The sequence below is a fragment of the Triturus cristatus genome, chromosome 1_1, assembly GCF_964204655.1.
Source record: "Triturus cristatus chromosome 1_1, aTriCri1.1, whole genome shotgun sequence".
Lineage (NCBI taxonomy): Eukaryota > Metazoa > Chordata > Amphibia > Caudata > Salamandridae > Triturus > Triturus cristatus.
The window spans coordinates 1,108,846,294-1,108,860,674 of record NC_140579.1 but is presented as its reverse complement, the minus strand read 5'-3'; positions in this window follow the sequence as shown (position 1 = coordinate 1,108,860,674).

Sequence of the window (14,381 nt, the reverse complement as noted above, 5' to 3'; positions counted from 1 at the left end):
GTTGTCGCGCTGTGCAGAGTTACCAAAAGTACGCGAGCTGAATCCCTAGGCTTACATACTGCCTAAAAAGCCCTATTTATTTAACACACACCCAAAAAATGCTATTCCAGCCCAAAAAACACCTTTTGCAATAAAATCCAAAGCCATCCATGGTGTAAAAGAAAATCAACAGACAACACAAACTGTAAATTTAAATAACGCACCAAAGATTTGAGGCTGACTACCTCTGGGCCTACTGGCGGACTAGGCCACAAGCTTGGAACAGAATGGCAAAAGCAAGCACACTGCTTGGATGGCTCCACAAAATGGCCGCCACACACCCACAACAACAAGAAATGGAAGACAGTCAATGTACGCCTATGGCAAAAGCACAACGCCTGCCTTCCTAAAATGGCCGCCACACACATGCACAGGCCACCCACCACAAATAACCAAAAAGTGATTACAAAGGACAGGAACAGGAAGTTTTAGTGTCTGTGGAACTTACTTCCTCTCATAAAAATATTTTGAAAAAAATAAAAGCTTCTCCGTGCTCCAAACCTACAGCTTAATGTCAACCTGAGGAGTTTTTTAGCAGAAATGCACAAAAAAACGTTTTCGAGAAGGATCTGTGTTGCTCGCGAGATATTGTTTGCCAGATTGCAAAAGCTGCGTGTTCGGGATCGCGAACTGTACGAAAAGGCTTTATCGCGTGCGCGAACACGCATATTGCGAGCGCGAAAATGACGAAAACTGTAAGTCCGTGTTGTCGCGCTGTGCAGAGTTACCAAAAGTACGCGAGCTGAATCCCTAGGCTTACATACTGCCTAAAAAGCCCTATTTATTTAACACACACCCAAAAAATGCTATTCCACCCCAAAAAACACCTTTTGCAATAAAATCCAAAGCCATCCATGGTGTAAAAGAAAATCAACAGACAACACAAACTGTAAATTTAAATAACGCACCAAAGATTTGAGGCTGACTACCTCTGGGCCTACTGGCGGACTAGGCCACAAGCTTGGAACAGAATGGCAAAAGCAAGCACACTGCTTGGATGGCTCCACAAAATGGCCGCCACACACCCACAACAACAAGAAATGGAAGACAGTCAATGTACGCCTATGGCAAAAGCACAATGCTGCCTTCCTAAAATGGCCGCCACACACATGCACAGGCCACCCACCACAAATAACCAAAAAGTGATTACAAAGGACAGGAACAGGAAGTTTTAGTGTCTGTGGAACTTACTTCCACTCAGAAAAATATTTTGAAAAAAATAAAAGCTTCTCCGTGCTCCAAACCTACAGCTCAATGACAACCTGAGGAATTTTTTTAACAGAAATGCACAAAAAAACCTTTTCGAGAAGGATCTATGTTGCTCGCGAGATATTGTTTGCCAGATTGCAAAAGCTGCGTGTTCGGGATCGCGAACTGTACAAAAAGGCTTTATCGCGTGCGCGAACACGCATATTGTGAGCGCGAAAATGACGAAAACTGTAAGTCTGTGTTGTCGCGCTGTGCAGAGTTACAAAAAGTACGCGAGCTGAATCCCTAGGCTTACATACTGCCTAAAAAGCACTATTTATTTAACACACACCCAAAAAATGCTATTCCACCCCAAAAAACACCTTTTGCAATAAAATCCAAAGCCATCCATGGTGTAAAAGAAAATCAACAGACAACACAAACTGTAAATTTAAATAACGCACCAAAGATTTGAGGCTGACTACCTCTGGGCCTACTGGCGGACTAGGCCACAAGCTTGGAACAGATTGGCAAAAGCACGCACACTGCTTGGATGGCTCCAAAAAATGGCCGCCACACACCCACAACAACAAGAAATGGAAGACAGTCAATGTACGCCTATGGCAAAAGCACAATGCCTGCCTTCCTAAAATGGCCGCCACACACATGCACAGGCCACCCACCACAAATAACCAAAAAGTGATTACAAAGGACAGGAACAGGAAGTTTTAGTGTCTGTGGAACTTACTTCCTCTCATAAAAATATTTTGAAAAAAATAAAAGCTTCTCCGTGCTCCAAACCTACAGCTTAATGACAACCTGAGGAGTTTTTTAGCAGAAATGCACAAAAAAACGTTTTCGAGAAGGATCTGTGTTGCTCGCGAGATATTGTTTGCCAGATTGAAAAGCTGCGTGTTCGGGATCGCGAACTGTACGAAAAGGCTTTATCGCGTGCGCGAACACGCATATTGCGAGCGCGAAAATGACGAAAACTGTAAGTCCGTGTTGTCGCGCTGTGCAGAGTTACCAAAAGTACGCGAGCTGAATCCCTAGGCTTACATACTGCCTAAAAAGCCCTATTTATTTAACACACACCCAAAAAATGCTATTCCACCCCAAAAAACACCTTTTGCAATAAAATCCAAAGCCATCCATGGTGTAAAAGAAAATCAACAGACAACACAAACTGTAAATTGAAATAACGCACCAAAGATTTGAGGCTGACTACCTCTGGGCCTACTGGCGGACTAGGCCACAAGCTTGGAACAGAATGGCAAAAGCAAGCACACTGCTTGGATGGCTCCACAAAATGGCCCCCACACACCCACAACAACAAGAAATGGAAGACAGTCAATGTACGCCTATGGCAAAAGCACAATGCTGCCTTCCTAAAATGGCCGCCACACACATGCACAGGCCACCCACCACAAATAACCAAAAAGTGATTACAAAGGAGAGGAACAGGAAGTTTTAGTGTCTGTGGAACTTACTTCCTCTCATAAAAATATTTTGAAAAAAAAAAAAAGCTTCTCCGTGCTCCAAACCTACAGCTCAATGACAACCTGAGGAGTTTTTTTAGCAGGAATTCACAAAAAAAGCGTTTTCGAGAAGGATCTATGTTGCTCGCGAGATATTGTTTGCCAGATTGCAAAAGCTGCGTGTTCGGGATGGCGAACTGTACAAAAAGGCTTTATCGCGTGCGCGAACACGCATATTGCGAGCACGAAAATGACGAAAACTGTAAGTCCGCGTTGTCGCGCTGTGCAGAGTTACCAAAAGTACGCGAGCTGAATCCCTAGGCTTACATACTGCCTAAAAAGCCCTATTTATTTAACACACACCCAAAAAATGCTATTCCAGCCCAAAAAACACCTTTTGCAATAAAATCCAAAGCCATCCATGGTGTAAAAGAAAATCAACAGACAACACAAACTGTAAATTTAAATAACGCACCAAAGATTTGAGGCTGACTACCTCTGGGCCTACTGGCGGACTAGGCCACAAGCTTGGAACAGAATGGCAAAAGCAAGCACACTGCTTGGATGGCTCCACAAAATGGCCGCCACACACCCACAACAACAAGAAATGGAAGACAGTCAATGTACGCCTATGGCAAAAGCACAACGCCTGCCTTCCTAAAATGGCCGCCACACACATGCACAGGCCACCCACCACAAATAACCAAAAAGTGATTACAAAGGACAGGAACAGGAAGTTTTAGTGTCTGTGGAACTTACTTCCTCTCATAAAAATATTTTGAAAAAAATAAAAGCTTCTCCGTGCTCCAAACCTACAGCTTAATGACAACCTGAGGAGTTTTTTAGCAGAAATGCACAAAAAAACGTTTTCGAGAAGGATCTGTGTTGCTCGCGAGATATTGTTTGCCAGATTGCAAAAGCTGCGTGTTCGGGATCGCGAACTGTACGAAAAGGCTTTATCGCGTGCGCGAACACGCATATTGCGAGCGCGAACATGACGAAAACTGTTAGTCCGCGTTGTCGCGCTGTGCAGAGTTACCAAAAGTACGCAAGCTGAATCCCTAGGCTTCCATACTGCCTAAAAAGCCCTATTTATTTAACACACACCCAAAAAATGCTATTCCACCCCAAAAAACACCTTTTGCAATAAAATCCAAAGCCATCCATGGTGTAAAAGAAAATCAACAGACAACACAAACTGTAAATTTAAATAACGCACCAAAGATTTGAGGCTGACTACCTCTGGGCATACTGGCAGACTAGGCCACAAGCTTGGAACAGATTGGCAAAAGCAAGCACACTGCTTGGATGGCTCCACAAAATGGCCGCCACACACCCACAACAACAAGAAATGGAAGACAGTCAATGTACGCCTATGGCAAAAGCACAATGCCTGCCTTCCTAAAATGGCCGCCACACACATGCACAGGCCACCCACCACAAATAACCAAAAAGTGATTACAAAGGACAGGAACAGGAAGTTTTAGTGTCTGTGGAACTTCCTTCCTCTCATAAAAATATTTTGAAAAAAATAAAAGCTTCTCCGTGCTCCAAACCTACAGCTTAATGACAACCTGAGGAGTTTTTTAGCAGAAATTCACAAAAAAGCGTTTTCAAGAAGGATCTATGTTGCTCGCGAGATATTGTTTGCCAGATTGCAAAAGCTGCATGTTCGGGATGGCGAACTGTACAAAAAGGCTTTATCGCGTGCACGAACACGCATATTGCGAGCGCGAAAATGACGAAAACTGTAAGTCCGCGTTGTCGCGCTGTGCAGAGTTACCAAAAGTACGCGAGCTGAATCCCTAGGCTTACATACTGCCTAAAAAGCCCTATTTATTTAACACACACCCAAAAAATGCTATTCCAGCCCAAAAAACACCTTTTGCAATAAAATCCAAAGCCATCCATGGTGTAAAAGAAAATCAACAGACAACACAAACTGTAAATTTAAATAACGCACCAAAGATTTGAGGCTGACTACCTCTGGGCCTACTGGCGGACTAGGCCACAAGCTTGGAACAGAATGGCAAAAGCAAGCACACTGCTTGGATGGCTCCACAAAATGGCCGCCACACACCCACAACAACAAGAAATGGAAGACAGTCAATGTACGCCTATGGCAAAAGCACAATGCCTGCCTTCCTAAAATGGCCGCCACACACATGCACAGGCCACCCACCACAAATAACCAAAAAGTGATTACAAAGGACAGGAACAGGAAGTTTTAGTGTCTGTGGAACTTACTTCCTCTCAGAAAAATATTTTGAAAAAAATAAAAGCTTCTCCGTGCTCCAAACCTACAGCTCAATGACAACCTGAGGAGTTTTTTTAACAGAAATGCACAAAAAAATGTTTTCGAGAAGGATCTATGTTGCTCGCAAGATATTGTTTGCCAGATTGCAAAAGCTGCGTGTTCGGGATCGCGAACTGTACAAAAAGGCTTTATCGCGTGCGCGAACACGCATTTTGTGAGCGCGAAAATGACGAAAACTGTAAGTCCGTGTTGTCGCGCTGTGCAGAGTTACAAAAAGTACACGAGCTGAATCCCTAGGCTTACATACTGCCTAAAAAGCCCTGTTTATTTAACACACACCCAAAAACTGCTATTCCACCCCAAAAAACACCTTTTGCAATAAAATCCAAAGCCATCCATGGTGTAAAAGAAAATCAACAGACAACACAAACTGTAAATTTAAATAACGCACCAAAGATTTGAGGCTGACTACCTCTGGGCCTACTGGCGGACTAGGCCACAAGCTTGGAACAGATTGGCAAAAGCACGCACACTGCTTGGATGGCTCCACAAAATGGCCGCCACACACCCACAACAACAAGAAATGGAAGACAGTCAATGTACGCCTATGGCAAAAGCACAATGCCTGCCTTCCTAAAATGGCCGCCACACACATGCACAGGCCACCCACCACAAATAAACAAAAAGTGATTACAAAGGACAGGAACAGGAAGTTTTGGTGTCTGTGGAACTTACTTCCTCTCATGAAAATATTTTGAAAAAAATAAAAGCTTCTCCGTGCTCCAAACCTACAGCTCAATGACAACCTGAGGAGTTTTTTTAGCAGAAATGCACAAAAAAGCGTTTTCGAGAAGGATCTATGTTGCTCGCGAGATAGTGTTTGCCAGATTGCAAAAGCTGCGTGTTCGGGATGGCGAACTGTACAAAAAGGCTTTATCGCATGCGCGAACACGCATATTGCGAGCGAGAAAATGACGAAAACTGTAAGTCCGCGTTGTCGCGCTGTGCAGAGTTACCAAAAGTACGCGAGCTGAATCCCTAGGCTTACATACTGCCTAAAAAGCCCTATTTATTTAACACACACCCAAAAAATGCTATTCCAGCCCAAAAAACACCTTTTGCAATAAAATCCAAAGCCATCCATGGTGTAAAAGAAAATCAACAGACAACACAAACTGTAAATTTAAATAACGCACCAAAGATTTGAGGCTGACTACCTCTGGGCCTACTGGCGGACTAGGCCACAAGCTTGGAACAGAATGGCAAAAGCAAGCACACTGCTTGGATGGCTCCACAAAATGGCCGCCACACACCCACAACAACAAGAAATGGAAGACAGTCAATGTACGCCTATGGCAAAAGCACAACGCCTGCCTTCCTAAAATGGCCGCCACACACATGCACAGGCCACCCACCACAAATAACCAAAAAGTGATTACAAAGGACAGGAACAGGAAGTTTTAGTGTCTGTGGAACTTACTTCCTCTCATAAAAATATTTTGAAAAAAATAAAAGCTTCTCCGTGCTCCAAACCTACAGCTTAATGACAACCTGAGGAGTTTTTTAGCAGAAATGCACAAAAAAACGTTTTCGAGAAGGATCTGTGTTGCTCGCGAGATATTGTTTGCCAGATTGCAAAAGCTGCGTGTTCGGGATCGCGAACTGTACGAAAAGGCTTTATCGCGTGCGCGAACACGCATATTGCGAGCGCGAAAATGACGAAAACTGTAAGTCCGTGTTGTCGCGCTGTGCAGAGTTACCAAAAGTACGCGAGCTGAATCCCTAGGCTTACATACTGCCTAAAAAGCCCTATTTATTTAACACACACCCAAAAAATGCTATTCCAGCCCAAAAAACACCTTTTGCAATAAAATCCAAAGCCATCCATGGTGTAAAAGAAAATCAACAGACAACACAAACTGTAAATTTAAATAACGCACCAAAGATTTGAGGCTGACTACCTCTGGGCCTACTGGCGGACTAGGCCACAAGCTTGGAACAGAATGGCAAAAGCAAGCACACTGCTTGGATGGCTCCACAAAATGGCCGCCACACACCCACAACAACAAGAAATGGAAGACAGTCAATGTACGCCTATGGCAAAAGCACAACGCCTGCCTTCCTAAAATGGCCGCCACACACATGCACAGGCCACCCACCACAAATAACCAAAAAGTGATTACAAAGGACAGGAACAGGAAGTTTTAGTGTCTGTGGAACTTACTTCCTCTCATAAAAATATTTTGAAAAAAATAAAAGCTTCTCCGTGCTCCAAACCTACAGCTTAATGACAACCTGAGGAGTTTTTTAGCAGAAATGCACAAAAAAACGTTTTCGAGAAGGATCTGTGTTGCTCGCGAGATATTGTTTGCCAGATTGCAAAAGCTGCGTGTTCGGGATGGCGAACTGTACGAAAAGGCTTTATCGCGTGCGCGAACACGCATATTGTGAGCGCGAAAATGACGAAAACTGTAAGTCTGTGTTGTCGCGCTGTGCAGAGTTACAAAAAGTACGCGAGCTGAATCCCTAGGCTTACATACTGCCTAAAAAGCACTATTTATTTAACACACACCCAAAAAATGCTATTCCACCCCAAAAAACACCTTTTGCAATAAAATCCAAAGCCATCCATGGTGTAAAAGAAAATCAACAGACAACACAAACTGTAAATTTAAATAACGCACCAAAGATTTGAGGCTGACTACCTCTGGGCCTACTGGCGGACTAGGCCACAAGCTTGGAACAGATTGGCAAAAGCACGCACACTGCTTGGATGGCTCCAAAAAATGGCCGCCACACACCCACAACAACAAGAAATGGAAGACAGTCAATGTACGCCTATGGCAAAAGCACAATGCCTGCCTTCCTAAAATGGCCGCCACACACATGCACAGGCCACCCACCACAAATAACCAAAAAGTGATTACAAAGGACAGGAACAGGAAGTTTTAGTGTCTGTGGAACTTACTTCCTCTCATAAAAATATTTTGAAAAAAATAAAAGCTTCTCCGTGCTCCAAACCTACAGCTCAATGACAACCTGAGGAGTTTTTTTAGCAGAAATGCACAAAAAAGCGTTTTCGAGAAGGATCTATGTTGCTCACGAGATATTGTTTGCCAGATTGCAAAAGCTGCGTGTTCGGGATCGCGAACTGTACAAAAAGGCTTTATCGCGTGCGCGAACACGCATATTGCGAGCGCGAACATGACGAAAACTGTTAGTCCGCGTTGTCGCGCTGTGCAGAGTTACCAAAAGTACGCAAGCTGAATCCCTAGGCTTCCATACTGCCTAAAAAGCCCTATTTATTTAACACACACCCAAAAAATGCTATTCCACCCCAAAAAACACCTTTTGCAATAAAATCCAAAGCCATCCATGGTGTAAAAGAAAATCAACAGACAACACAAACTGTAAATTTAAATAACGCACCAAAGATTTGAGGCTGACTACCTCTGGGCCTACTGGCGGACTAGGCCACAAGCTTGGAACAGAATGGCAAAAGCAAGCACACTGCTTGGATGGCTCCACAAAATGGCCGCCACACACCCACAACAACAAGAAATGGAAGACAGTCAATGTACGCCTATGGCAAAAGCACAATGCCTGCCTTCCTAAAATGGCCACCACACACATGCACAGGCCACCCACCACAAATAAACAAAAAGTGATTACAAAGGACAGGAACAGGAAGTTTTGGTGTCTGTGGAACTTACTTCCTCTCATGAAAATATTTTGAAAAAAATAAAAGCTTCTCCGTGCTCCAAACCTACAGCTCAATGACAACCTGAGGAGTTTTTTTAGCAGAAATGCACAAAAAAGCGTTTTCGAGAAGGATCTATGTTGCTCGCGAGATAGTGTTTGCCAGATTGCAAAAGCTGCGTGTTCGGGATGGCGAACTGTACAAAAAGGCTTTATCGCGTGCGCGAACACGCATATTGCGAGCGAGAAAATGACGAAAACTGTAAGTCCGCGTTGTCGCGCTGTGCAGAGTTACCAAAAGTACGCGAGCTGAATCCCTAGGCTTACATACTGCCTAAAAAGCCCTATTTATTTAACACACACCCAAAAAATGCTATTCCAGCCCAAAAAACACCTTTTGCAATAAAATCCAAAGCCATCCATGGTGTAAAAGAAAATCAACAGACAACACAAACTGTAAATTTAAATAACGCACCAAAGATTTGAGGCTGACTACCTCTGGGCCTACTGGCGGACTAGGCCACAAGCTTGGAACAGAATGGCAAAAGCAAGCACACTGCTTGGATGGCTCCACAAAATGGCCGCCACACACCCACAACAACAAGAAATGGAAGACAGTCAATGTACGCCTATGGCAAAAGCACAACGCCTGCCTTCCTAAAATGGCCGCCACACACATGCACAGGCCACCCACCACAAATAACCAAAAAGTGATTACAAAGGACAGGAACAGGAAGTTTTAGTGTCTGTGGAACTTACTTCCTCTCATAAAAATATTTTGAAAAAAATAAAAGCTTCTCCATGCTCCAAACCTACAGCTTAATGACAACCTGAGGAGTTTTTTAGCAGAAATGCACAAAAAAACGTTTTCGAGAAGGATCTGTGTTGCTCGCGAGATATTGTTTGCCAGATTGCAAAAGCTGCGTGTTCGGGATCGCGAACTGTACGAAAAGGCTTTATCGCGTGCGCGAACACGCATATTGCGAGCGCGAAAATGACGAAAACTGTAAGTCCGTGTTGTCGCGCTGTGCAGAGTTACCAAAAGTACGCGAGCTGAATCCCTAGGCTTACATACTGCCTAAAAAGCCCTATTTATTTAACACACACCCAAAAAATGCTATTCCACCCCAAAAAACACCTTTTGCAATAAAATCCAAAGCCATCCATGGTGTAAAAGAAAATCAACAGACAACACAAACTGTAAATTTAAATAACGCACCAAAGATTTGAGGCTGACTACCTCTGGGCCTACTGGCGGACTAGGCCACAAGCTTGGAACAGAATGGCAAAAGCAAGCACACTGCTTGGATGGCTCCACAAAATGGCCGCCACACACCCACAACAACAAGAAATGGAAGACAGTCAATGTACGCCTATGGCAAAAGCACAATGCTGCCTTCCTAAAATGGCCGCCACACACATGCACAGGCCACCCACCACAAATAACCAAAAAGTGATTACAAAGGACAGGAACAGGAAGTTTTAGTGTCTGTGGAACTTACTTCCACTCAGAAAAATATTTTGAAAAAAATAAAAGCTTCTCCGTGCTCCAAACCTACAGCTCAATGACAACCTGAGGAATTTTTTTAACAGAAATGCACAAAAAAACCTTTTCGAGAAGGATCTATGTTGCTCGCGAGATATTGTTTGCCAGATTGCAAAAGCTGCGTGTTCGGGATCGCGAACTGTACAAAAAGGCTTTATCGCGTGCGCGAACACGCATATTGTGAGCGCGAAAATGACGAAAACTGTAAGTCTGTGTTGTCGCGCTGTGCAGAGTTACAAAAAGTACGCGAGCTGAATCCCTAGGCTTACATACTGCCTAAAAAGCACTATTTATTTAACACACACCCAAAAAATGCTATTCCACCCCAAAAAACACCTTTTGCAATAAAATCCAAAGCCATCCATGGTGTAAAAGAAAATCAACAGACAACACAAACTGTAAATTTAAATAACGCACCAAAGATTTGAGGCTGACTACCTCTGGGCCTACTGGCGGACTAGGCCACAAGCTTGGAACAGATTGGCAAAAGCACGCACACTGCTTGGATGGCTCCAAAAAATGGCCGCCACACACCCACAACAACAAGAAATGGAAGACAGTCAATGTACGCCTATGGCAAAAGCACAATGCCTGCCTTCCTAAAATGGCCGCCACACACATGCACAGGCCACCCACCACAAATAACCAAAAAGTGATTACAAAGGACAGGAACAGGAAGTTTTAGTGTCTGTGGAACTTACTTCCTCTCATAAAAATATTTTGAAAAAAATAAAAGCTTCTCCGTGCTCCAAACCTACAGCTCAATGACAACCTGAGGAGTTTTTTTAGCAGAAATGCACAAAAAAGCGTTTTCGAGAAGGATCTATGTTGCTCACGAGATATTGTTTGCCAGATTGCAAAAGCTGCGTGTTCGGGATCGCGAACTGTACAAAAAGGCTTTATCGCGTGCGCGAACACGCATATTGCGAGCGCGAACATGACGAAAACTGTTAGTCCGCGTTGTCGCGCTGTGCAGAGTTACCAAAAGTACGCAAGCTGAATCCCTAGGCTTCCATACTGCCTACAAAGCCCTATTTATTTAACACACACCCAAAAAATGCTATTCCACCCCAAAAAACACCTTTTGCAATAAAATCCAAAGCCATCCATGGTGTAAAAGAAAATCAACAGACAACACAAACTGTAAATTTAAATAACGCACCAAAGATTTGAGGCTGACTACCTCTGGGCCTACTGGCGGACTAGGCCACAAGCTTGGAACAGAATGGCAAAAGCAAGCACACTGCTTGGATGGCTCCACAAAATGGCCGCCACACACCCACAACAACAAGAAATGGAAGACAGTCAATGTACGCCTATGGCAAAAGCACAATGCCTGCCTTCCTAAAATGGCCGCCACACACATGCACAGGCCACCCACCACAAATAACCAAAAAGTGATTACAAAGGACAGGAAGTTTTAGTGTCTGTGGAACTTACTTCCTCTCATAAAAATATTTAGAAAAAAATAAAAGCTTCTCCGTGCTCCAAACCTACAGCTCAATGACAACCTGAGGAGTTTTTTTAGCAGAAATGCACAAAAAAACGTTTTCGAGAAGGATCTATGTTGCTCGCGAGATATTGTTTGCCAGATTGCAAAAGCTGCGTGTTCGGGATCGCGAACTGTACAAAAAGGCTTTATCGCGTGCGCGAACACGCATATTGTGAGCGCGAAAATGACGAAAACTGTAAGTCCGTGTTGTCGCGCTGTGCAGAGTTACAAAAAGTACGCGAGCTGAATCCCTAGGCTTACATACTGCCTAAAAAGCCCTATTTATTTAACACACACCCAAAACATGCTATTCCACCCCAAAAAACACCTTTTGCAATAAAATCCAAAGCCATCCATGGTGTAAAAGAAAATCAACAGACAACACAAACTGTAAATTTAAATAACGCACCAAAGATTTGAGGCTGACTACCTCTGGGCATACTGGCGGACTAGGCCACAAGCTTGGAACAGATTGGCAAAAGCAAGCACACTGCTTGGATGGCTCCACAAAATGGCCGCCACACACCCACAAAAACAAGAAATGGAAGACAGTCAATGTACGCCTATGGCAAAAGCACAATGCTGCCTTCCTAAAATGGCCGCCACACACATGCACAGGCCACCCACCACAAATACCCAAAAAGTGATTACAAAGGAGAGGAACAGGACGTTTTAGTGTCTGTGGAACTTACTTCCTCTCATAAAAATATTTTGAAAAAAAAAAAAAGCTTCTCCGTGCTCCAAACCTACAGCTCAATGACAACCTGAGGAGTTTTTTTAGCAGAAATTCACAAAAAAGCGTTTTCGAGAAGGATCTATGTTGCTCGCGAGATATTGTTTGCCAGATTGCAAAAGCTGCGTGTTCGGGATGGCGAACTGTACAAAAGGCTTTATCGCGTGCGCGAACACGCATATTGCGAGCGCGAAAATGACGAAAACTGTAAGTCCGCGTTGTCGCGCTGTGCAGAGTTACCAAAAGTACGCGAGCTGAATCCCTAGGCTTACATACTGCCTAAAAAGCCCTATTTATTTAACACACACCCAAAAAATGCTATTCCAGCCCAAAAAACACCTTTTGCAATAAAATCCAAAGCCATCCATGGTGTAAAAGAAAATCAACAGACAACACAAACTGTAAATTTAAATAACGCACCAAAGATTTGAGGCTGATTACCTCTGGGCCTACTGGCGGACTAGGCCACAAGCTTGGAACAGAATGGCAAAAGCAAGCACACTGCTTGGATAGCTCCACAAAATGGCCGCCACACACCCACAACAACAAGAAATGGAAGACAGTCAATGTACGCCTATGGCAAAAGCACAATGCCTGCCTTCCTAAAATGGCCGCCACACACATGCACAGGCCACCCACCACAAATAACCAAAAAGTGATTACAAAGGACAGGAACAGGAAGATTTAGTGTCTGTGGAACTTACTTCCTCTCAGAAAAATATTTTGAAAAAAATAAAAGCTTCTCCGTGCTCCAAACCTACAGCTCAATGACAACCTGAGGAATTTTTTTAACAGAAATGCACAAAAAAACCTTTTCGAGAAGGATCTATGTTGCTCGCGAGATATTGTTTGCCAGATTGCAAAAGCTGCGTGTTCGGGATCGCGAACTGTACAAAAAGGCTTTATCGCATGCGCGAACACGCATATTGTGAGCGCGAAAATGACGAAAACTGTAAGTCTGTGTTGTCGCGCTGTGCAGAGTTACAAATAGTACGCGAGCTGAATCCCTAGGCTTACATACTGCCTAAAAAGCCCTATTTATTTAACACACACCCAAAAAATGCTATTCCACCCCAAAAAACACCTTTTGCAATAAAATCCAAAGCCATCCATGGTGTAAAAGAAAATCAACAGACAACACAAACTGTAAATTTAAATAACGCACCAAAGATTTGAGGCTGACTACCTCTGGGCCGACTGGCGGACTAAGCCACAAGCTTGGAACAGATTGGCAAAAGCACGCACACTGCTTGGATGGCTCCACAAAATGGCCGCCACACACCCACAACAACAAGAAATGGAAGACAGTCAATGTACGCCTATGGCAAAAGCACAATGCCTGCCTTCCTAAAATGGCCGCCACACACATGCACAGGCCACCCACCACAAATAACCAAAAAGTGATTACAAAGGACAGGAACAGGAAGTTTTAGTGTCTGTGGAACTTACTTCCTCTCATAAAAATATTTTGAAAAAAATAAAAGCTTCTCCGTGCTCCAAACCTACAGCTCAATGACAACCTGAGGAGTTTTTTTAGCAGAAATGCACAAAAAAGCGTTTTCGAGAAGGATCTATGTTGCTCGCGAGATATTGTTTGCCAGATTGCAAAAGCTGCGTGTTCGGGATCGCGAACTGTACAAAAAGGCTTTATCGCGTGCGCGAACACGCATATTGCGAGCGCGAACATGACGAAAACTGTTAGTCCGCGTTGTCGCGCTGTGCAGAGTTACCAAAAGTACGCAAGCTGAATCCCTAGGCTTCCATACTGCCTAAAAAGCCCTATTTATTTAACACACACCCAAAAAATGCTATTCCACCCCAAAAAACACCTTTTGCAATAAAATCCAAAGCCATCCATGGTGTAAAAGAAAATCAACAGACAACACAAACTGTAAATTTAAATAACGCACCAAAGATTTGAGGCTGACTACCTCTGGGCCTACTGGCGG